The sequence below is a fragment of the Passer domesticus genome, chromosome 12 (assembly GCF_036417665.1).
Source record: "Passer domesticus isolate bPasDom1 chromosome 12, bPasDom1.hap1, whole genome shotgun sequence".
Taxonomy (NCBI): domain Eukaryota; kingdom Metazoa; phylum Chordata; class Aves; order Passeriformes; family Passeridae; genus Passer; species Passer domesticus.
The window spans coordinates 11,032,073-11,054,505 of record NC_087485.1 but is presented as its reverse complement, the minus strand read 5'-3'; the positions used below and the strand labels follow the sequence as shown (position 1 = coordinate 11,054,505).

Below are 22,433 nucleotides of genomic sequence, written 5' to 3'. Positions count from 1 at the left end.
GGAAAAAGAGAAAGAAATAGACTGATTTGGAAGGATACAGAAAAAAATATCCAGAATTGCTTTGTTCATATGGTTGTATTACATTGTACTTTCAATGGAAAAAAAAAAATCTGATCTCCTAGTCTCACCTGACATCAGTGCTGTGGGAGTAACAGAGTTTACTTCGATAACAATTTGTAACATTTCCTTGGTCTTGCATAGAGCTTCACACAGGAATCACCATTCTCACTTTACGGAGAGGCACAGACAGGATACCTTTCTTTAAAGATGTATAGAAAGCCTAGAACTCAATTGTGTGAGTTCCCAAATTGACTGTGGTCGATGTTGCCCCATGCTATCTCTGCACTCATCAAATTCTTGCTCCACACTGTGCTTTTCATACACCTGGTCTTTCTTGCATTTATCACACAGACTGTGAGATTTGCAGCTGATAAAGAGCACATCAGATTACACAACTGAACAGCATTTTCTAATGGTGCAGTCAACACAAAGCACAGGTGAAACCACCAGAATGCATCTCTCCCATCATCTCTGTGTTCTATAAAGGCAAATATTTATGTTCATGCTCAAATCAATGACTTATGGTAATAATAATTATCTGCAGCTCATATTATAGTTTCAGCCTTCGTTCATAAAATAAAGAGCACACTTTGCAAGTTAGGTTTATGTAACTACAGGATAGGATAGCTACATATTTAAGCCTTTAGCCACAAAGTTTGGACTAAGTTAACTAGAAGTAGTTAAATGTTTAAGAAGCATTTTGGGGGAATGACTCAGGAGAAGGGAAGCAAAAAATAATTTATCTGAGAGCCAAAAGTGCCTGAAATTGTTACTGTCCTGACTCAAATTGGTACACAGACGTGCCGTGGTTTTCATAATAAAGTTTGTCAAACTTACGTTACCAATAAGAAAAGATGACATTTTTGTTACAATTCATTTCTCCTGTTCAGAGACCTTCAGTAAGCATCTTTGGCAAGCTGACCTGGGTGCCAAGTACACCTTGTAAGCCCCATTTTCTCTGGGACCATGAAAAAGAACCAATATGTGAAGGCCAAGGTGAAGGTAATTCAAATGGGACTTAGACTTGATCCATCTTTTACAAGCATGCTGAATGTCCACCACAAGGCTGGACAAACACATCATGGGATGGGTCCACAACTAGGTCAGGCACAAAGGGTTACAGTGAATGGGGTGACATCAGATGGGGACCTGCCACTCCTGGGGTTCTGCTGGTGACTCTCTCCAATGCATGAAGGCCCTACAGAGAGACCTTGCAGATCTGAGGACTGAGCAATCACCAACTGTACGAAGCTAAACAAGGGAAAGTGCTGGATTCTGCACCTGGGATGGGACAAACTATGGATCTATGGACAGTCTGGGGAAGGAGATGCTGGAAAGCAGTGCCATACAAAGGTAGACCTGGGGGTACTGGTTGATGGCCAGGAGAATATGTGTCAGCAGTGCCCTGGCAACCAGGAGGGACACCCATGGGCAGCAAGCACAGCATCTCCAGCCAGGCAAGGGAGGGGACTGTCCCACTCTGCTCTGAGCTGGGGCAGCCCCACCTCGAGGCTGGGGGCAATTTGGGACACCACAGTACAGGAAACATCTTATGCTATGAAAGAATGTCCAAAGGAATGCCACGAGGATGGTGAAGGGCCTCAAGGGGAACCCTTGTGAGGAGCAGCTGAGGTCACTTGGTCTGTCCAGCCTGGAGCAGAGGAGACTGAGGGGAGACCTCAGTGCAGGTACAGCTTCCTGGAGAGGGGAACAGGAGGGCAGGCGCTGGTCTCTGCTCCGTGTGACAGTGACAGGAGCTGAGGGAATGGCATGAAACTGTCTCGGGGAGGTTCAGGTTGGATATCAGGAAAAGGTTCCTCACCAGAGGGTGGCTGGGCACTGGAACAGGCAGCCCAGGGCAGTGGGCACAGCACCAGCCTGACAGCTCAGGAAGAGATTGGACAGTGCTCTCAGGCACAGAGTGTGTCTTTTGGGGATGGTGCTGTGCAGGGCTGTGAGCTGGACTCATTGATCCTTGTGGGTCCCTTCCAGCTCAGCATATTCTGTGGCTCTGTGATCACTAGAATTAAAGGCTTCAAAATGAATAAACTACTATAATTTCAAGTACTCAACATATATCAGGTAATTGAATTGAAACTCTCAGGTTAATGAAGGAATAGATTTCTAGATGCTTTGTACATTTTAGTACATTAACAAGAATTTTTAAATTACTCAAATATAAAACTTCAACAAACAGAGATAGAAAGCTTACAGGACCAAAAATTTACATGAAAATACACGACTTCTTCCCATAATCAGCAAAATTACGAACAAATTTATTCAGATGAACCATTTTCATTCAAAATGACATTCCACTAAGTATACAGGGAGACGATCTTTGAACACCATTTGGAATAAATTCTATTCAAATAAGTGTTTGAGCTGAATATAAAAGTTACTATGTATAACCAGCTGCAAACTGAATATTAACTTAGTGCTTAATACAGCACACATCTTTAGAAGGGTTCCATTTTTTCCCATGGTTGCATGTTCTATCTCCTTGTAAAAACAGTGCCAAAAGACTAAAGTCTGATTGTGATCTTACAACTACTGAAATATGAACCCTCCTCACACGTGTAGTCTCATTTTTTAAGTTGGAATCTGTCCTCTTTTCTTTAAAAATTCATAGATATGCACAATCAAGACAAATCCTAGCCCTACGGTTTGCAACCCTAGTGGCATCAAAGGCATTAATATGCTTTTTTCATTCTGATATTAAATATGAAAGTGGTTTTATATTTCTTCAGTCAGATTGATCATACATTTCAGAACAAGAACACCCACGAGAAGACATCACAAGTACTGTAAGAGATTACAATTAATATAAAGATTCATTTTCACCTTCAGGATTGTTTAGTTCATATAATTGGGGAGGATAGATAAGGGCTGTTAAAACCTCTCTAAGCACAGCTGCCAACATTATTGGGTGGTCATGGCACTAAAGTGTTCATCACCAGAAATGGGGCAAGGGAGTAGGAAAGAAACAGAAAAGATTCTTAGATGGCTATGGCCAGTTTAACTCCTGAATTTTACAGACAGAGCCATCAACTTCTGAACAAAATCCATCTGCCTGAGAGGGAAGACAGTCTCCTCTTCAGCCAAGTTACATGGACAATTGGCATAGGCTCTTCTTCATGACCCAGAAAATCTACATATCTTTGATGGAATCAACACAAGTGCTTACATTTCTCCCAAACCAATCAACCACGTCACTCATGGGATTTTTCACTGATTTGTTTCGCCTTTCTGAAGCCAAATTCTATCTCTCTATTCAACAAAAACACTTCTAAATACAAATAGTGCAAGCTAGCATTTGTTCTCCAAGCACTTACATGACTGCAAACTTATCAGTTAAACATAAATAAATCTAAAATATAATTATAAAATACGTTTTGCTCATTTTTAAAGAGCACTAGGAAACATTTTCATGGCCAAAGAGAATTTTTTTTCAAAAGGAAAAAGTTATATAGAGAAGGCATTATATTTTCTGATCTCCAAAATAATCAAAACTGGAAACAGATTCTGTTTCAAGTCATGAAGTATTTCACATTGATCAAAGATTTCTTTGTACATTTCACAAAAAACCCCAAAACCTAAAGGATGTCTAAATACCAGACCACGAAGTAAAAGATGCATTTAAAATTTTATTCTACTAGTAAAGAGGAAATTTTGCATTTAGTTTTTTAAAACTCTTTTTTTATTCTACAAGAATTCTAGAGAATCACAGTTCTTCAGTTCCATTGATGTTGAGTCACACATCAAAAGGTAAAAACAATTCTTATTCCTTAAAATTCTTCCACAATTACATTCCCTAAACATTTTGTACACAAAGACTTTCCCTTACGTCTATTTGACTCATCAGGACAGAAGCTACATTTTCAAATCAGGATATGATTCATTCACTAAGCTTATTATAATATTTCATGACGTTTCACCAAGACACCTATTAGTCAAAAAAACCCAAAAACAACCCCCACTGCAACCACTGTACAATTACAAGTTTTAACACTCCATTATTGTGCTGAACCAAATTTTATGCCTATTGTCCTTTTAGTGGTTATTGAAAAGAATGCCTAATTAGTGAAGAAAACAAACTGACAATGGAAATAATATATTTGCACATTTTATTGTTGCATAAGACATCTTCCTTAGCAAGTATAAAAAAAGCCTAGGACTAATATTTACACTGAAAGAAAAATTTAAATATTTTTATTAAAAAGGTAGAGACGGATGGAATCCACTATATCCACTTTCAAGACTTTGTTTAAAGAGCACAAATCAAGTTATCTTTTCAATCCTATATTATATCCCAGAGCAAAAGTATAAATACAAAATATTACAAGTGCAAGTGTCATTCTTACTGGTGTCTAAGCTTTATGTTACTGCAGTGTAACCTGGGATAAATTTAAGCTGTCTAGAACATTGCACTTTGGCACCAAGATGCTGTGTAAAATGAATAATCTACTTTTGGAACTTGACAGAATTCTAATTGATCAACAGGCTGTGTAAATCCTTACAGAGTCAATTAAAGAGTTGTAAAGCATCATAATGCATGATAAAACATATGACACGAACACTTTTGCAGGCAATGAGATGACCCGGAGCAGAAATTGCTGCTATTCAAATACAATCATTAGCAATGGAAAAGTACTGGCTTCTAATGTATAGTTCCAACTTGGTAACTGCTATTTCAGGTAACAATCATTAAACAAACAAATTAACTAGCCTGCAGTACAGAGATAAACATCTATCTATCTGGAGTACACAAACACATTTAATGATACACTGCATGTTTTTAGTTATACGCCCTTCAGCAGGACCAAACAGCCCAGAAATTTCTGTTTCGACACGATCTTACAGAAATTATCTCTGCAGCTCTAAATTTGATCACATTATTTTCTGAGTGTCAGTTTTACTTGGCAATATTACATTTTCCAACATTTCGTTTTCTAGCATTTTTTTCCATGACTATCTGTGTAGATTAGAAAGGTTCTTAACTGTTATCTGTAATAGATTTTGCCTGTAGCAAAATTCATGCAAGCATAATAGAACAAAGTGTACTCTGATGAAATTGCAACCATAATTTCCAGATGCCTGACATTTATTGCTTATTGCTATTAGAATTCAAGTGCCTATTTGTTTTGTACTTTGCTTTTATTCTTGCATCACAAATGTAAAATGGAAAAAAGATATTTTAAATGCTGGGTTAAGTATCACAGATCAACACAAAGCACCAACATAATCAATATTACTTAAACACACTCCTAGGCAATTAATTTTTAAGGAATCAAATTGTTGTACCATGTCAAAATTTACAACAATACAATAAAGGTTGTTACCTTCTTTATTGTTTAATTAAAAGCAGCATTTAGCACGCATGCAACTAACTGTTCAGACATTATGACATGAAATGCCCTGTTTATCAGTGAGAGATATATAAACAGCATTTTGTACATTGTATTATACAATTGTAATTAGACTATTAAATTTCATATGTTTATCAAATTATCAAACATAAGACTTCGAAACCCAGAGAAACATGCTGCAATACATAACAGTTGTATCTTAAGTATCTGCAATACTTCAGCTTTTTTACACAGTAAACAAGTTCTAGGTAAAGAACTTGAGCACAATCGGTGAAGAACCACTCAGATGCTACAGGCACTTGCAGAGAGGGACAGTACAGAAGGATTTCATTCACGTGTTTGCCTTTAAAACTTAGGAGCAGGTGCATTAACTATGTAAGCAACACCTCTGATGTAGGAAGGTTCTGGTTTTCACAATGAATTCAGCTCAGAAGGAAGCAAGCTAATGCAGTGAAAAGGCCTAATACCCTGATCCATGCCCATTTTTGCCATTAGAAAGAGTCTCCTAACACCTAACCAAAATCTATCCAGGTTTAAACTCATTACTGTTTCTCCCAGGGGAAATGGAGATCAGTGGCAGTCTATCTGTTACAAAGCACCATGAAGAGATCCACAGCTTTTTACCCAAGCTATGGTTGCCATCAGGAAAATTCCCTTCACTGGGAAAATTCTTCCACAACTCAATAGAGTTTCATCTGGCATTCTCAGATACAAACTCTGTTCCAGAAAATGTAGCTATCTGAACCAAAAAATAAGACAAAAAATGTTTGTAGTTTTCACTCTGTTTAACATTTGACATTCACCCTTTTTTTTTCTCTTACAACTAAATCAGAGCCCATAGATAAAAGGAAAGAAGAGGGTGACAACTCCTTTGCAATCCTTGAAGAGCAATAGCAGACACCTGCAAGTTCTGCAGAGAACAGCACTATCTATATATCTATGTGGTGTTAAAGCAGAAAACAGAGGAATACAGAGAAAACTGGATAAAAACAACATATTGTGTGCAAGCCATATATTATGTATTGACTACTTCTATGTAGAAATTCAGAAAGCACTGACAATTTGGAAGCCTTAATTTATAATCTATGCTCCTGCAATCTAAATCAGAAGAATGTCTTTATTCACTGTAAAAGCCCATCTGTCATACAGCCATGTTTTAGCCCATTCCAATCATAAGCTGTACTCCTATGTTCCTACCTTACAAGTGCAGCATGGAAATGTAGGATCTTACATATATAAAGGTATAGCCTTAAACACCCTGCTGTAAATGCTTTGGCATTATCTACTCCTTCGAGAGGGTTGGTCATACCAGAGACTGAAGAAAAAAGAAAACTGTTTCTGACAGACAGAAAATGTTTCTGTATTTCAACCTTGACTCTCATCCACCAAAACAACATTGCTCAGCTGTTGACTTTTCCTCTTTTCTTTAAAAAACTAGTTACCAGGGCTCTTAAGTGAAATAAGAAAATGAGGGTTTCTTTTTGTTTAAGACAAAACAACTGCTCCTAGCTCTCAAGCATGCAAAGAAAACACTGTGAAATGTAAAGCTTAAAGGCTGAAATAAGAGGTCGAAAGAAATACAATAACCTTATATATGGAATTATGTATTGTATCATCTGAGGATATGGGTACATGTGCATATCTATGAGTATTTAAGCTCCTTGATTGGAAAGTTAATTTCACAACTCTTGCATCATGACTCATGAATTCCTCGATTTGATAGTGATAGAACTTGTCAGCCAGCACAGCTGATCCAGCACAGAGACAGAGATAAGCTGTGAAAAGGTCTGGCATAGTTTAGCTCCCTGCAGGACTGTGGGACTAGGGAATGAGTCACATTTGGCAGCAGTGTGATAGAGGAGAAGTTTCACTGTGTGTTGCCTATAATCATCAAGCCTATAGCCAAATTGTAACTCAAAAACCTCAAAGCAGAGAATTTACTGAGGATTTTAATATTAAGATGGATGGGGTTAATGTCTTTTTGTTGTTGTGGAGGTTGTATTATTTTTCTTTTTAGGTAGGTTCATCAGATAGTTCCAAGCTCTGAGCAGACAGCTTTGAAATAGGGGCCTAAAACACCTACTTTATGCCCACCACATTCAGATATAGCCAAAATACCATCAACACCAAAACAATGTCAAAAATTAAGAACTGTTCCTTCCTCTGTGAGGCACAGCATGCTTTATGTCCATCTATCACATGTACCTTTATTCCATATCTAGATAAGCTATATGCTATATCTATAGCATATCCAGTCCCTCTATCCATAATCCAATCCAGTGAACCACACCCACCATTCTTTAAGGACTCTGATGGAAAACACAGGATTCAAGCTTGTGTTTAACATTAAATTTCAACACATGATGAAGTTCCACTTTAGAGGTATTACAGTGGTCTGATTTGCAATGTACATAGTTAAAGGCCTGCCTTAACAAGAAAATTAACAGCCAAGGGAGATATTTTATTGCTGTGATATTCCTCTGGGTATCTGCATGATTGATCTTAAAACCTACAAGTTTTATGTGTTAGAAGAAAGCAGAGTAGGCTGACTTTCAGGCTAAACTTCAAGCTCTGTTTCTTTTAGGGGAACTGAAGACAGACCCACACAAATATAACCCAGAACATTCTCCACTGTTATTTTTCCTCAGCAGATGTAGCATATAAAAAAAATTATGCTCAAAGGCAATACATAAACCAAAGTTTGACTTCATCTCTGGTCATCTTAACTCTGTTAAGCATATCATTTAAATACCAAGGTTCTTTAAAACAAAATGCAGGCAGGAGCATAAGATGAAAAGAAGTAAATAATATTAGTGATAAGTGCAGCCTTTACAACTCAAGAAGCTCTACAGACAGAAAAACCCAACCTTAAAATAATGACTGTCACTCAAGGGCCCCTTCCAACCCAGGTCTCTCAGATTCTACACAAGTATCAGGGATCCCAGAATGGAGAGGGTCAGAAGGGAGCACTTGAGGTCCTCCAGTCCATCCTCATCTTGAGCTCAACTTCTCTTTCCAAGCTTTACTAGGAAACTGAAAAACCACCTCCTTTTTATTCCATAAGACATATCTAAGTTTCCCGTACAAAGCTTTCCACACAACTTAGAAGGAAGCTGAATAAGCACCAAGTGCAATTTTTAAAATAATTTGCTGCATGTCCTTAGCATATTGCTTTCAGAAACAACATTAAGCAGTTCAGGTAAGAGCTTCAGCCCGGGAGGATATTTATTTAAAGAAAAATTATATTTAGACAGTGTTCAAAATGCACATGTATTTTTCTCTGTGCATACATACAGTTGCAGGTGGTATCACAGAAGCCCTGAGACATGGCCCTGATAGGAACTGAAAGGTCTCCATGTACCATTGCCTTTGCACACCAAGTTTCTGCAGATATTTAATAATGAAAGCTTGTCTTTCTCTATTTCTCCATTATAAGATTAGTGAAAGTTGTGCCGCAGTTTGCATATTCACTTTTGTGTTTCCCACTGTGAAATCTTAAAACCACAATGACACAGATTAACAAGCTCTGAAAAGTTCCCTGAACAGAAATCTAAATGCTGAGTAGTAGCAGAATTTTTCATCTTACATAAAATTTTCTTCATCCGTTAGTGTTTAGTCCAGATATTGGTTTTTTCTCTCTGTGGTTTTTACACATGCTAATGTTGCAGGGCTCATGTTTGAAGTTTTGTTTGACTTCAATTGCCTCCAGCTTATAGAAGGATTGAAATTCATCTACAGATGAATTTTAAGAGGGAATTTGTGCATCTGTGTAACAGCTCATGCCCATGCTTTTTGTCCCACAATTTCTGTAAGAAGGAATGAGTCTGAAAGACCTTACCAGTAGTGTAAGAGTATACAGCAAGTTTCTCTTGAAGCATGGAATTTGGACTGGGTAAAGTCCACACATCAATAGTTTATGCTACAACCCAAACAAACACAGTTTTTTACTACTTCAATGTTTAAAGAGAACTATTTATAGCAGAGGAATTAGCTACACTATGGTAACATATTTCAACCATAAACTCACTAAGAGAGCCAGAGGGCAGGAGATAACACTCACGTATTTTTATTGGGAAGGTAAGTCAGCCACAACAATTTTTTCTCCAATGAACAGAGTTTGGGAAACCTTCCTAATTCTCCAAATAGATTTGCATTCCAATCATCTGCTTAATAAAAAAGCCTCAGCTTTCCTGTGAAGCACTGTGGACTACAGTGATTTTCAGCTGGTTTTGAATGGAATGGGCAGATGCTTATTTGGGAATTATTTAATTCCTTCTGTACCTTGTGGCTGCAAGCTGAAACCTCTTCCTCACCTAAATCTTGCACAAAGCAGCACTGCAAACCTGGCAGAGCACAGCTCAGGTCATTTGGCTTCAGTGTCAAAAACACATGTCTGGCTGTCACCTGAGGTTGGTCAGGAATGTTCTCTCCTCAGCAGGAGCAGCTTCAGCCTCTCAGAAAGTTATTTAAAAAAATCAATTCAGTAGATTTGGGCAAAATGCATGGTGAAAAGAACTGAAAGAATATGATTCAGTGGCATATTCAATACATCAGTCACTTTTCATCCATCCAGCTAACCAACACTCAAAATAATTAGTGTTGCCTTTCTCCATCCACTTTAAAAAAACCAACCAACAAAACCCCACAAACAGAAAAAAACCCCACCAAACCACCAAAAAACAAATGCCAGATTAAGAGAATGTTTGTTCTGTGACTAGTAGAGCGTAGTTATTAAGCCATGATGTCTTTCTTTAAAACCAATTTTAAATCAAGGATCTTGTACTGCAGCCACTTACACAAGGTTGCTCATAATTGCTCGATGCAATGCTTTGATTAATTAAATCACACTAGAGATTGTTTCTTAGTAACACACCTGGTACACTCTTTGTTGTTGGCGTTCATTAAAACGCTGTGTTTCACGCTGCTTTGCAGCATGAAAGGATATTAATCAGCTAAATTGCCATTAAGAGTCATATCAATATTTGCTGCACACTGATTGTTTTTCTAAATCTTCAACAAAGGACATTTCACTGAAATCTCAGGTTGGTAACTAACCATATAACAGTGAAGTCAAATTAAAATGTTTTATTTTCTCTCTGGAAATAAAGCAAATCAAGCACATAAACTAAAAGGCAATGGCAGGGTGTAGAGGTCGGTGTTTGTTGGTCAGCTACTTTAAGACAAGGAGTGGCATGTTGAATAAACTAAAATTAATGTGCAGAAAATATTTTTTAAAAATAAGTAAATAGAAGCTCTCATTAATGTCTGTTCTGTTCCCTGAGCAGAAAAAGCTCCACTTTGTAATGCAACATTGGTAATTAGGTTCAGTTTCAGAGCCTGAGCTGAAAAAGTGTCCAGGGAATCAAATGTTACTTTTCATTATTAATGTGAATGAGAATATGTTCCCAAATATTTCTCCTTCCTAGCAACAGTCTGTTTACATATGATTAGCAAACACCTTCATAAGGTGAAGGTGAGACAGTAAGAAGGCAAGTGGTCATAGCACTAATTACTTTTGCTTTCTCTATGATTTGTTCTTAGATTCCTTCTTTCATAACCTATATACCAGCAAAAATTTATTCTGCAGGGAGTATACTTTTTCTGTGCTGTGCATTTTTCTCAAAAATCACAGCATGCATCACCTAAGCTTTGTCATAATCTTTACTACCCATTATCAGGATCTAGATTGTGCTGCTTAGTTTGAGACATGCCTTCAGCAGGAAGGAGAAGTTATGCTTTTTCTACTGTACTGGCCCACATCTCTGAAAATTGAGAATATCCCAATAGAAACAGTTGTTCCAAACCATTTTATCACCCCAGTTGTACACTTACAGGAACGGGGAACTTCTACTGGCCAATCTGTCTTCAAAAATATGGATCACCCAACAGCTGAGTGTTTTTGTAATCCAGAAGTCTCTTTTACAGCACATGAAAGGATATTGCATCACGCTGGAATAATGTATGCACATACAATTGCACAAGAAAAACTCCAATTCCTTTATTTCTTTGCTTGTGTCTCTTGGGGACTTAATTTGGTTAATTTTACTACTTTTATCCTCTTCAGGTCTTGGGCATTGACAGCAGGATCAATTTTATCCTTCCAAGCAGCAGCCACTATATCTCCCCATGAGAGGTTCACAGTTGATCTCTGGACTGAAGTTTGCCTTAACTCAGGCAGTCTTTTGTCTCCCCACCATGAGATTTAAACATAAAATCACACATATTTGAGAGACACACTACACTTGACCTTAGCCAAGAGGCTGAGAAGCAGACTAAAGCCTTACCTTCCTCCTCAACAGTATCCAAAATAATCCAAAACTGATCATGCCCTCCAGAAGTAACCTTTTTTTCAGAACCACAGCTTCTCTCAGGTTTGTTCTGTTTAAGAGAAGATCTCTCTAGGAGATGTCCTACATTTTATTCCAGATAGATTATTACATTTTAGTTGTACCTTTTAAAGCTGATTAACCTTAAAATTCTAAGACTACAACTTTGTAAATTACCCGGCACAAGTAATGGCAAGAAATATTAGAACTGAATATAATTCAAAAATACAAAGGGGTGGAAATTTGGTCCTGCCTTGCCAAGGGTGTCAAAGCTCTCCATTTTTTCAGCAGCAGCCCTGATTACTGCCCTTCCCAAAGCATTGCAGCACTCATCTATTTTATCTGTCTTTTCTTCAGCACGTGAGAGAAGAAGAATAGTTTAGCTTGCAAAAATGTGTTGTCATTATTTTGCTCTATGATTTCTATTTAGTTGTAAATCACCACATTCTCGGAAAATGAATTAATTTGCTGATATTTTAAGAAAATGCACAAGCAGACAAAGCACCTTTATATTATAAAAAGAAAAAAAAATGTAGACACCATAGGAGTTGCAGAAAATACATATTTTTACAGCACTTTCTGCTTACCCCTTTCTTGCACACACCAGTTTGTTCTACCTAGTTGTCTGCAAAACAAGCATAGCTAGGAAAGTGATGAAGCATGCTTGAATTAAGGCTTGTAATTTCTCCTGCTGAAATACGTGGTTGTGTCATTGACATTTATGAACCATAGTAAACACTGAAAATTTGCCCTGAAATGTAAATTAATTCTGAGAACTCCTGATACCTTTCCTGTGAAAATGTCTTAAAATATCTACAGATTCCCACCTTGGCAATGTTTTTATTCCTGCTTGGAAAAACCCACAAAGCAACTGATAAAACAAAAAAAAACTAAAGCAAACAAACAAACAACCACACACAGACTTTGCTTTTACAGAAGCCTATAAATTATTATGTAATCATGTGAGTTTCTCGGAATGTGAGTGCCCAATTACAGCTAAGTAAATCTCTTTCATCAGGTAGAAGATTCAGGTTTTATTCATTAATTCTGATCTTTATCATACCACATGCAGCAGCAGATGTTATTTGTGTTTGAGCTGGAGCTGGTGATGCACAAGTCCTGCCTGCATACACCTGCTCCATAATGCACCCAAGATACAATAAAGCAACTCCCCAGAGTATTCTTTCCTTGGAGGAAACCCTGGCCATATGGCTACTGTAAATCCAAACAACCTCAGAGGAAGCCACAGTGTAGAGCAGAACACAAGAATGACTACTCATTTGAAGCCCACCAGCAGATTTTTCAGCTTTTCTCCTGTAGACTCCCAGTAACAGATTTTACTGGATCTCCTTCATGAGAACAAGCAGCAGCAGACATTCAAGGAGGGGATGTTCCACAGAGGGTGACTCCAGAGTTATTCCAGCAGAGACCCTGCCACCTCTACACCTGCTGGCCAGGGAACATGAGGCCAGACTAGAAGGGGCACAGGGGACAAGCACAGGGGGCAGGAGGGGCTGCTTGGGCCCTGCATCCCCAGCACTGCTGCTCTGTCCTGTGTTTCCAGGAGGACCCAGAAACAATGAACAATGGCCCTCTATTAAAGTGGATAAATAATCAGTGTTATGACTCACATGCACTAATGATTAATCCCATCTTCAGCTAAAGGCCTCCAAAATGTATTCAGGTATTCCATTCTCCAACCATTACTGCTAATTTAGTATAAAATGAAAAGGAGACAATAATGTCTACACATTAATTATCAGAATTTTCAGAAGTATCTAATCTGCAAAATTATCTAAACATCAGAAGCACAGACATCCAGCTGCCAGTCATTGGAAGCTTACAGGAATAAAGAAAGCACCCTCAGATGCCCTTGGTGAGCTCACCTTAGCTCATTTTAGCATTCACAAAGCTAAGCTCATGAGCTCCTTCATTATTTCCATAATGTTTTGTGTCTAGTTTCATTTGTTACTGACTTAACTAGTTAAAATATGCCACTAGTGATCTGTTAGATGATCTTAAGATTCCAGAATGACTATATTTAAAAATAAAATTTGAACCAAACCTGGGAAATACAGAACATCTTTAATCTTCATTTATTTACAGCTCTGCACTGCTCAGGGCTGCTAATAGCTGTTATAAAGCTACAATGCCTTGCATTTATTGATGGGAAGATTATTACTTCTAGTCTTTTTTTCTTATCTGCTGTATCATGAGTAAAATGAGTAAATCATAACCAGCTAAACTAAGGTTAAAAATCAGAAGATGCATTTTAATAAGATCCTGAAAAAAAAAAAAAAATTAAAACAACCTTCCATCTATGGAAAACAGTTGTTAATTCATTGAATTTTGTGAGTTCCATGAACTGATAAGCTCTGCAGCTCAGGCAACTCTGAAATTAAATTAGGTTTCAGAAATGAATATTTCATCTTTAAGATACTGTTGCTTGGAGACCTGGGAAATAAAGAGTGATTTAACACAAAGACATGGGAGTTAGTTACATGTGGCATCGTTTTCTACTCCAACAGGCTCTGGAACATACCATAAAATGCCCAGAACAAAACACTGTGCCACAAATGTAAGAGAATGCATGTTGCACATATTTTATCTGACATCTCCCCATTCTTTTTAGCCTACTTCCAGATGAAGCAGTTCAATTTAACACCATTTAAATAATACTGAAAAAAATAAAACATAAAGGCAAAATTACCAAAGTGCTTCAAATCAAAGTTCTGTTAATTCTTCAGTGAAGTCTTTCTCCAAAAAGAAAAGCCAAACCTCTCCTGTTCTTACCCTCATTTTAGTCCTCATCTTAGACTTCCCTCATTGCTTCCAGAGCCCTGTTAAACCATGTTGGCATACATGTGTGTGTTCACAATACACAAATTACCATCTCTCAATCTCCATTTCCCCAAACTGAATTGCAATTAAAGAACCAAGGTGCAAGTTCATGGTTTATAAGCATAGCAGGAACAAACAAACACACAAAAAACCTTCAGATTATCCAGATAAGTAAAACATTGAACTTATTTTACTGTCATGAAGCAATATTTTGGAAAAAAAAAAAGGTGTGGACTACCTTGCATTTGTTGCAAAGCTTCCCACTAGTGATCTCTACAAAGAAGTTGTAATTTTATTTGTGTTTTGCAGGATGAAATAGCTCCCCTTTAAGCAGAAACAGACAATAAAAGACAGATATTTTTCTGTGAATAATTTGTATCCCCTGCATAACACTGAGGTAACCACCTTTCCAAAAAAAAATGGAGGCTCAAAGAAGAGACCAAAAGAATTGCTGTTCTCTACTGTACAGCTGAATGTTAGGACAGGAGGTGGATAAGCTCTCCATCCACAAAGGAGTGTCATCTTACAGGCTGGGTTTGATTATAGACTCAATCTTAGCTATATAACTACATCATTTAAAAAATAAATTGAAGATGTGGGGGCAGAAGAAGCAGCAGACATGTCTAAATTTAGAGTAGTGTGCTTCAGGAGTCTTACGGAGATGAAAGTGAACATCTGCATTAATGGAAATATGTTGTTTCTGCATTGCACATGACACAAAACAAGGCAGTCTTTTGAAATAAATGACAAACAGCAATTTTTTCCTGGCAGAAGGCAACTTAATTTTTGCAAAGTAAGATTTCAGCTGAATTGGATTCAGGGACCAATAATGATGTGTGCATGTGTGTACATTAGAAATTTCAAAGGATTGTTTTTTTTTTTTTTGATGCTGCACTGAAGTTTCTTGAAGAAATGTGGCCATTTCCTGCTCTCCTGTTTTTCTCCCCACATTAGGCTCCAATTTCAGTTCTCCCAAAATGAGCTCTAACCCCAGTTGTTGCTGGTTGAGCTGTTTTACTCAGTTTCTGTGCTCTATAGAGCAGGTACTATTCTTCCTTTCAGACAGGGAAAGTTTGAATTTTTTTTTATAGCTACAACAATTAGTTAAATAATAATGAGAATATTAGATATCGTCAATGTCACTTCACACAAGACCAAAAGCCAAATTAAATACAAATATGCAATTACAGCAAAATTGTCATACCAGATTCCAATATCTTTATCCAGGTGTTTCTGCTGCCATTTGACACTTAAGGATTTTAAACTCTGCTGTTTAAATAAGGTTATGACCCACACAGCATGTTTGTAAGCCAAGTTGAATTAAGTATCAATATACAATATTGAAATGCCAAAATTAAAAAAAATACTGATTTCCTAGTTAAAGAAACAAATGAACCCAAAAAAACCCCCTAATCTTAGTAGTAGTTTCATCTTAATTTGTAGATTCTTAGAATTATGGCTGTTTTATATAACACACACACCAACTCTGTGTGGCTGAATCAGCACACAGAAATCCAGTATTTCTGTAGCTCATGAGAAATGTTGCTACTAACACACTATGGACTCAGTCCATTCTGTAGGTGTTATCTCAAAACACCAAACTATTGTGATATGCCAACAAAAGCAACTGAAGGCACAATTCTAGCATTAGACAGACTGCATTGAAACCAGCTGTCTCGGGGAGCCCAGATGGGATCTGTCAATGCTTCATTCCAATTCTTTTCTTCTACTGAAAACTGATAGGAAACCCCAGGCAAAAAGTGACCCCACATAACTCTGCCCAGCCTCAGCTCTAATAAAGCTGTTAAACCAAAGTAGTGGTTTATGCTTTTATCAGTTTCAAGTATCAGGGTAAACTGCAAATCAATACACATTTTTAATCATCATCTAAAAGTTACAGCAAAAATAAATCCTGTGGCAATTCTATTTAGTCTTCACTCCCTGTCTTCTTTGACTGTAATGTTTTCTACTAATCTGAACAGAATTTCATTATAAATAGAAACCTAGGCAAGAAAGTCTATTATTTAGGCTTCTGATATTCATCTCTTTGCCACAAACCGCTGAAGCCACTAGAAATTACTGTAGTTAGTCAGTATTCAGCCTTACTGTGATATCACCTTTGGGGATCACCAGTAGTGTAATAGGTTACAGCTCTCTTTCCTCTTATATGTCTTTATAATTGGAGATTTAACAGTGTCAGTATTTCATAGTAAATTTTTACAGCCATACTATTCTTACTTCTAGTAGATTATGAATGACATGCTGTTCACATTATTATATCCATAGTGGATTTAGCTCATAGATGCTGGTTACACAATTATTTCTGCCTTGGACAAGTAAGCTAAAAAGTTATGCACTCCTTTTTAGTGTAAAAAATCCATTTCTATAAATTCTTTTCTTGAGTACTGTTGGATTACATATTCCACGTCAAACCAACCACACCCAAAAGCACAAATCACAGCTCAGCAGAAATCAAAAGCAAAGTTCACACCAATTTCAGCCACACAGGTTCAGGGGCATAGTATCTAGAACAACCCTTGTGTATAAAGTGTACACTTAATACACACTTAAGAGTACACTTAATACACAGCAGTGAAAGGTTTTTTTGGGATGCAGACCTGGCTTGAATCTGGAGTATTCATTGGGGCATAGAAAATTTGGTTTTAAAGCTGCTAATTCTCTTCACTTATTTCTCTGGGATTTGAAGCTGGGCTTGCCAGTGACCTAAAGCCAAAACAGGGGTATCCTACAGCAAGGTTCTGCTCTGCCTGCTGTGACTTGACCTTGAACATCCCTTGGAAAGAGGATCCCTTTCTAACATCCCTCTAAAGGTTCCAAAACTGCTGAAAAATCAGCACACCCCTTTTAATGCTATTCTCTGGTTCCTCCAAGGTAACAGGTCCGTCTGTTCTCAGAAAATATTCACAATGAATTCAATGAATACTAATGCATGTTTTACTAACGCCTCTCTGGCCCTGCAGATCACTTTTGATAAAATGGCCCAAGAATTTGTTATTTGCAGAAAGACAAATGGGTACGCACTCCCTTCTGCCTCCCACTGCAGGCTGCCACCTGGAATTACCTATGTCCCATGTGGAACAGCCAAACCACAACCCCCGTCCCTGCCTCGCCGCACACACCAGAGCAGGAGCTGAACTGACCACTGGGCTGGGAATCCTGCCACATCCAGGAACACTGCAGAGTCATGGACATTTTTCCTGAACACCAGGTTTTAATATGATATGCTGATTTCTTAGGACTGCCTCATCATTTTATCTCTGCATTTCCTCACAAACCTTTTCAGTCTTAAATTAAAAGGCTCCTCCCTCTTTGGTGGCAGAGGATTGCCTGCCACTGGCACTTTCATGGAATGGCTTTTTCACACCTCAGTAAATCTCAGAAACTAAAATTAATTCATAGAAACACCTGATGTGACATAATGCAGCATGACTGATGAAACACTGTATGCTGCAGTACAACCCAATATCTACTCTCCTGAAACAAATCTCTCCACTCTGAAAGACAGGGGGGGAAAACAGCACATTTGTTTCTCCTTACTGGCCTCTTTTCAGCTTCTCAGCAAATCTGACTAATAGCTACCAGGGCCCCCAAATGGCAAACCATTATCCAAAATGTAGAATATGATGCTAATATGGACTAGAAAGCTGTGTATGTGTATTTGTGTGTGTTTACAGGGGGAACACTGAGATAAAGGATTTCTTTTTGTGTGCTTTATTTTTTGTTGTTGGGGAGAGGAAGGGTTGGGGTTTGTTTTCTTTGTCAGTTTTGTTTTCAGTTGGGACAAAACTGCAGTACATGGACCACACCTATTTTTTTTGGAGAATTCATATTTTGAATGAAGCCCAGGGTCATCTTAATTTTTAGGGACAGTGAAGCTCAGAATCATCTTAATGTTTAAAGAGACATAAATTCCTCCAATGAAAAATATCTACTCTGAATCAGTTAGGCAAACAAAAAGTAGTGTTAAGGGCTGAACTGATTTCTTAGACTTCCAATCCCCAAGACTAGGAAAAGAGGAAGCAATCAAATAAGCTTAATTTCTATGTACAGCGGTTTCCACCTTTGGATTTTCAGTAAAGCAATATATGGTTTACAAGTAATACAAAGTAATCTAATTGAAGAAGGAAATTGGAGAAAATTGTTAAAATTCATGCATATTTCTGGAATAATCAGATACATGACTAAGTAGCTATTAAAGCTGATTTGACATGGTTAATTTAGGGTTTAAAAGGCAGCAGACACCTTGTGACACCAGCAGAAGTGTTGCATTGCAACTGAAGAGCAAGAATACTTAAAGGGATTTACTTCCCTAAGATTTGCCTTGGATCTTACAGATAAACAGGTTCTTCTGTTCACAAGTTGACAAACTTTGCTCAGTTTCTGTGAGGAACAAACAGGAACATAGCACTGCAGCCTATTTCTGTGCCATAAAACATTTCCTTTCATCTTTCCAAGTGACTGAGTTATATTTTTATCTTCTGTCCCTCCTTTTCCCTCACTCCACCCCTTCCATCAGGCTCTATCCTGGTAACAGAGCAAGCCCAGCAAATTTATATGTTTGCTTTGTTTTTAACATTCAAACTCCCCTTTTCAACATCCTTTGAATCAGGGCTGTGTGAAGCCTGACAAAGTTAAAGTCCTAGATCAGCTTAGTGTTAAGGGATGCAAAGGTAAAGCTCAAACACACATACAAAAACAATTGATGAAACTACTCATCTTCAGCTTCAAATTAGAGATTCAGCAGCCTTTTTATGCATCTAAAAGGAAGCTGGTACCTTGTTTTGGTGGCAGCATTTGGTGCCAGAAAGAAAATTTTCTTTCTTCCAAGTGTAATTGGGGGGAGGAAGGATGCACAAGGAAACATGGACTATTTTCTAACACACATTTGCACAGGCTCAGTGTTTCCAGCTTTCAAGAGAAACCTCTCGACTTTGCTTTGACATTAATTTCTGATAAATGCCTCAGGTTTACCTTGGCATTTAACAAAGCAGCAGGAGACCATTATCCTGTGACAACGCTCTATTCCACTGATACTATCTCTTAATTGGAGAAAATTTCTCTTCATCTGAAAATGTTTGGCAAGGTTCCCTATAAAAAACTATGGTATATCTAAGTTGTTAGCTTTAATAAGATAGGGAATAAAATACCCAGAGCAGATGTAAATCAAATCTTTCCTATCAAGTTGCAAAAAACAAGCCCATTGTTGCAGACACCACTGTGAACCCCAGCTTTTAATTATTTATACGAACTATTTACATGATAGGATACTTGAAGAATGGTCAGTGCTATAGATAATAATGCAGCTCATTTGTAAAACAGAGCAAGTGGGAACCAACATCAATTGTCAGAACAGCAGAAATTATTTTAATTGCTTTTGCACATAAGTGACAACAGTAGCCTCACTGTCATAAACAGAAGATGACACACAACTCGGAGGAAAAAATAGAACTAAAACAGCTGACTTATATTTGCAAGAGATTTATAGACACCAGCTCCCAGGTTCTGCCATTAATCTGCTTTGTGTCCCCTTGGTTCTCAGCTAAGAACGTAATAATGTCCATACCTCCACACTTGTCCCAGGCCCATGGAAGCCAGCTGCCCTCTTGCTGTGGATAAGTTCAGGCCGGTGTGGGAGTCAGTTCCCATTCAGTGCTGCTGGCCTCTGGAGGATGATGGAAGCCTTCATTCATAGATTTGATTGCACTGCTATTTCTCCCCTCCTGCTCAAATAGCTGACCCACACGTAAATGCAATAACCAATATAATACCCTGTACAATATTAACCTTCTTCTCATCCAGCCCAATATTTCATTGCCTCAGTTCTGTATTTTGGAATCCCCTTGGGGTCAGATAATGTACATGGTCTTTCTCCACTGTTTTCATCTGCAGAACACAAGCCCTTCATATACATCTTGAAAGCCACTTGTGTTATTCAGGTCTCAAACTTTTCTGTTGCAGTTCATCATCATCTTATTCATATCACCTGCCTGCAATTTGATGCTCATGATGTTTTCTCAGGTGTGCCTCATCTAAAAATCTCATTATCAAGCCCTTTTCCCCTACCACCACCCCAGAAAAAAAATCACTACCAAAAGTTCAAAATAAACAAACACCTTGACTAAATTAACAAATACACCACCAGTGACTCCCTACCATGAAAATTTCCATGCTGTTGTCCCTTCCTTGCTCATCCTTCATTTCTTCTACTAATCCCAATATTCTCCAGGTTAACTAACCATTTCCCAAGGGGTAGTTTATCAAATAGTTTACTGAAGTCCAGAAAATTAGATCTACAGACTCTCTATTGTCCAGATTATCATTTATCTTCAAGAGCAGCCTCTCTCATTCCATTCAGCAAATGTGATTTTATCAATGTTCTTAAGCAAAGCAGGCTTCATATCTAAGTTATGCTCTTCCACAATGGAAAAGAACACATTTCAAGAAGTATTGGTGATAATTACATACCCGCTGATCAAGAATTACATTAAGGGCTGCCTCACACCCTGGGCTGGGTTTTGGCTAAATATAATGAACTTTCACTCTTCATTTCTCAAAGTCCAAGCCAAATTTCATTCTGGTAAAGAAAAGAAAACAAACATGCCACAACAACCAATTCAATCATTAATAAAATTGATTATTGTCCAATCCTATTCCCTTTTTTTTTAAAAAACTAACCTAATTTTTCCTTTTTCTCTGAACATCAGTTGGAGATAGAAAGCTTTTTAGTAGACAAGCACACAATGGATATTTGGGACTATATGTATAAATTCCCCGAAGACAACTGACCTTGGCAGAAGGACAATATTCTTTTGTGAAATAATAATACTTTTTGATCATGATCATACTTTTTGCTCATGCTGTGCACCAAGTTGCATCAACTATCTACTGAGAACCAGCCTTTGGCTCCCCAAATTGGCCCCACTTGTTGGGTTTGGATGAATCTGCAGGAAAAAGCTCTGCCATTCTCTTCCATTGCAGCAAGAAGCCCCCTGCCCATTCCCTTCTGTCACTAACCCCACCTCCCACTGGGAATGCCAGGGAGGAATGCAAGGCACCACAAAGGCTGCACAGCTGTGTGTGCTCACTGCAGCTCCCCTCTTGTTCTGCAAGGGAAAGCAACTCCATACAGGGCCTCGCATGCAAAAGCAGTGACACTGATAATGGAACAGGCTGCTCTGTTTCTTCTGCGGCAGGAACAAGGAGTGTACAAATGGAAGTGAACACAGGGATGAGAATATGGAATAGACAGCCTCCTACAACCTGTTACAGACACTACAGGCCTGAAAGTAAGAGATCTGCCTGGATTAGGGGCATTTTTAAGCATGGGTCACACAGCCATCAAACTGCCCTGCGCATGCATTTCCTGCTCTTCCTTACCATCTACCCTTGGAGGGCTTGCTAAAAACTACCTCAGTAAAAAAAGTGGTCAAACTTCTGTTCTCCTGGGTCATTTTCCCTCAGTCCTCCAATCTCATCCTCTCTAAACAGAGCTCCCTCTTACAAACAGAATCATTAAAAGCTGTTGTTCATGTGGCATCTCAATGAATTAGACTGTAAAACAGGGGAGTGATGATAAATATCCTGCCTCCATTTGCTGCTTAATTCGCTTACTATTACTCTCTTGGCCATACTTTATAATACAACATTTAGTAATATCTATACCCTTTAGAGTGTAAAATACTGTTAGCCTGAGAATGCCATGGATATGATATTTTATAATGAATGAACTGTATTCATAGCCAGAGTCTCAAAAATACCATTTCTGTATTTCTGCAACATTTAACAATCTGTTTTACATTTCAACAATGTAAAAAATGCA

At 38.0% G+C, this 22,433-nt stretch overlaps 1 long non-coding RNA gene across 1 annotated transcript in view; it reads right to left on the bottom strand.

Annotated features, from left to right (window-relative positions):
- The window catches only part of LOC135279440 (uncharacterized), a 29,628-nt gene extending 7,956 nt beyond the window's left edge, over positions 1–21,672 (bottom strand). Inside the window, exon 1 of the long non-coding RNA XR_010346677.1 lies at positions 20,178–21,672. This is a non-coding gene — a long non-coding RNA (uncharacterized LOC135279440). The remainder of the gene's footprint in view (positions 1–20,177) is intronic.
- Positions 21,673–22,433: the final 761 nt, after the last annotated feature.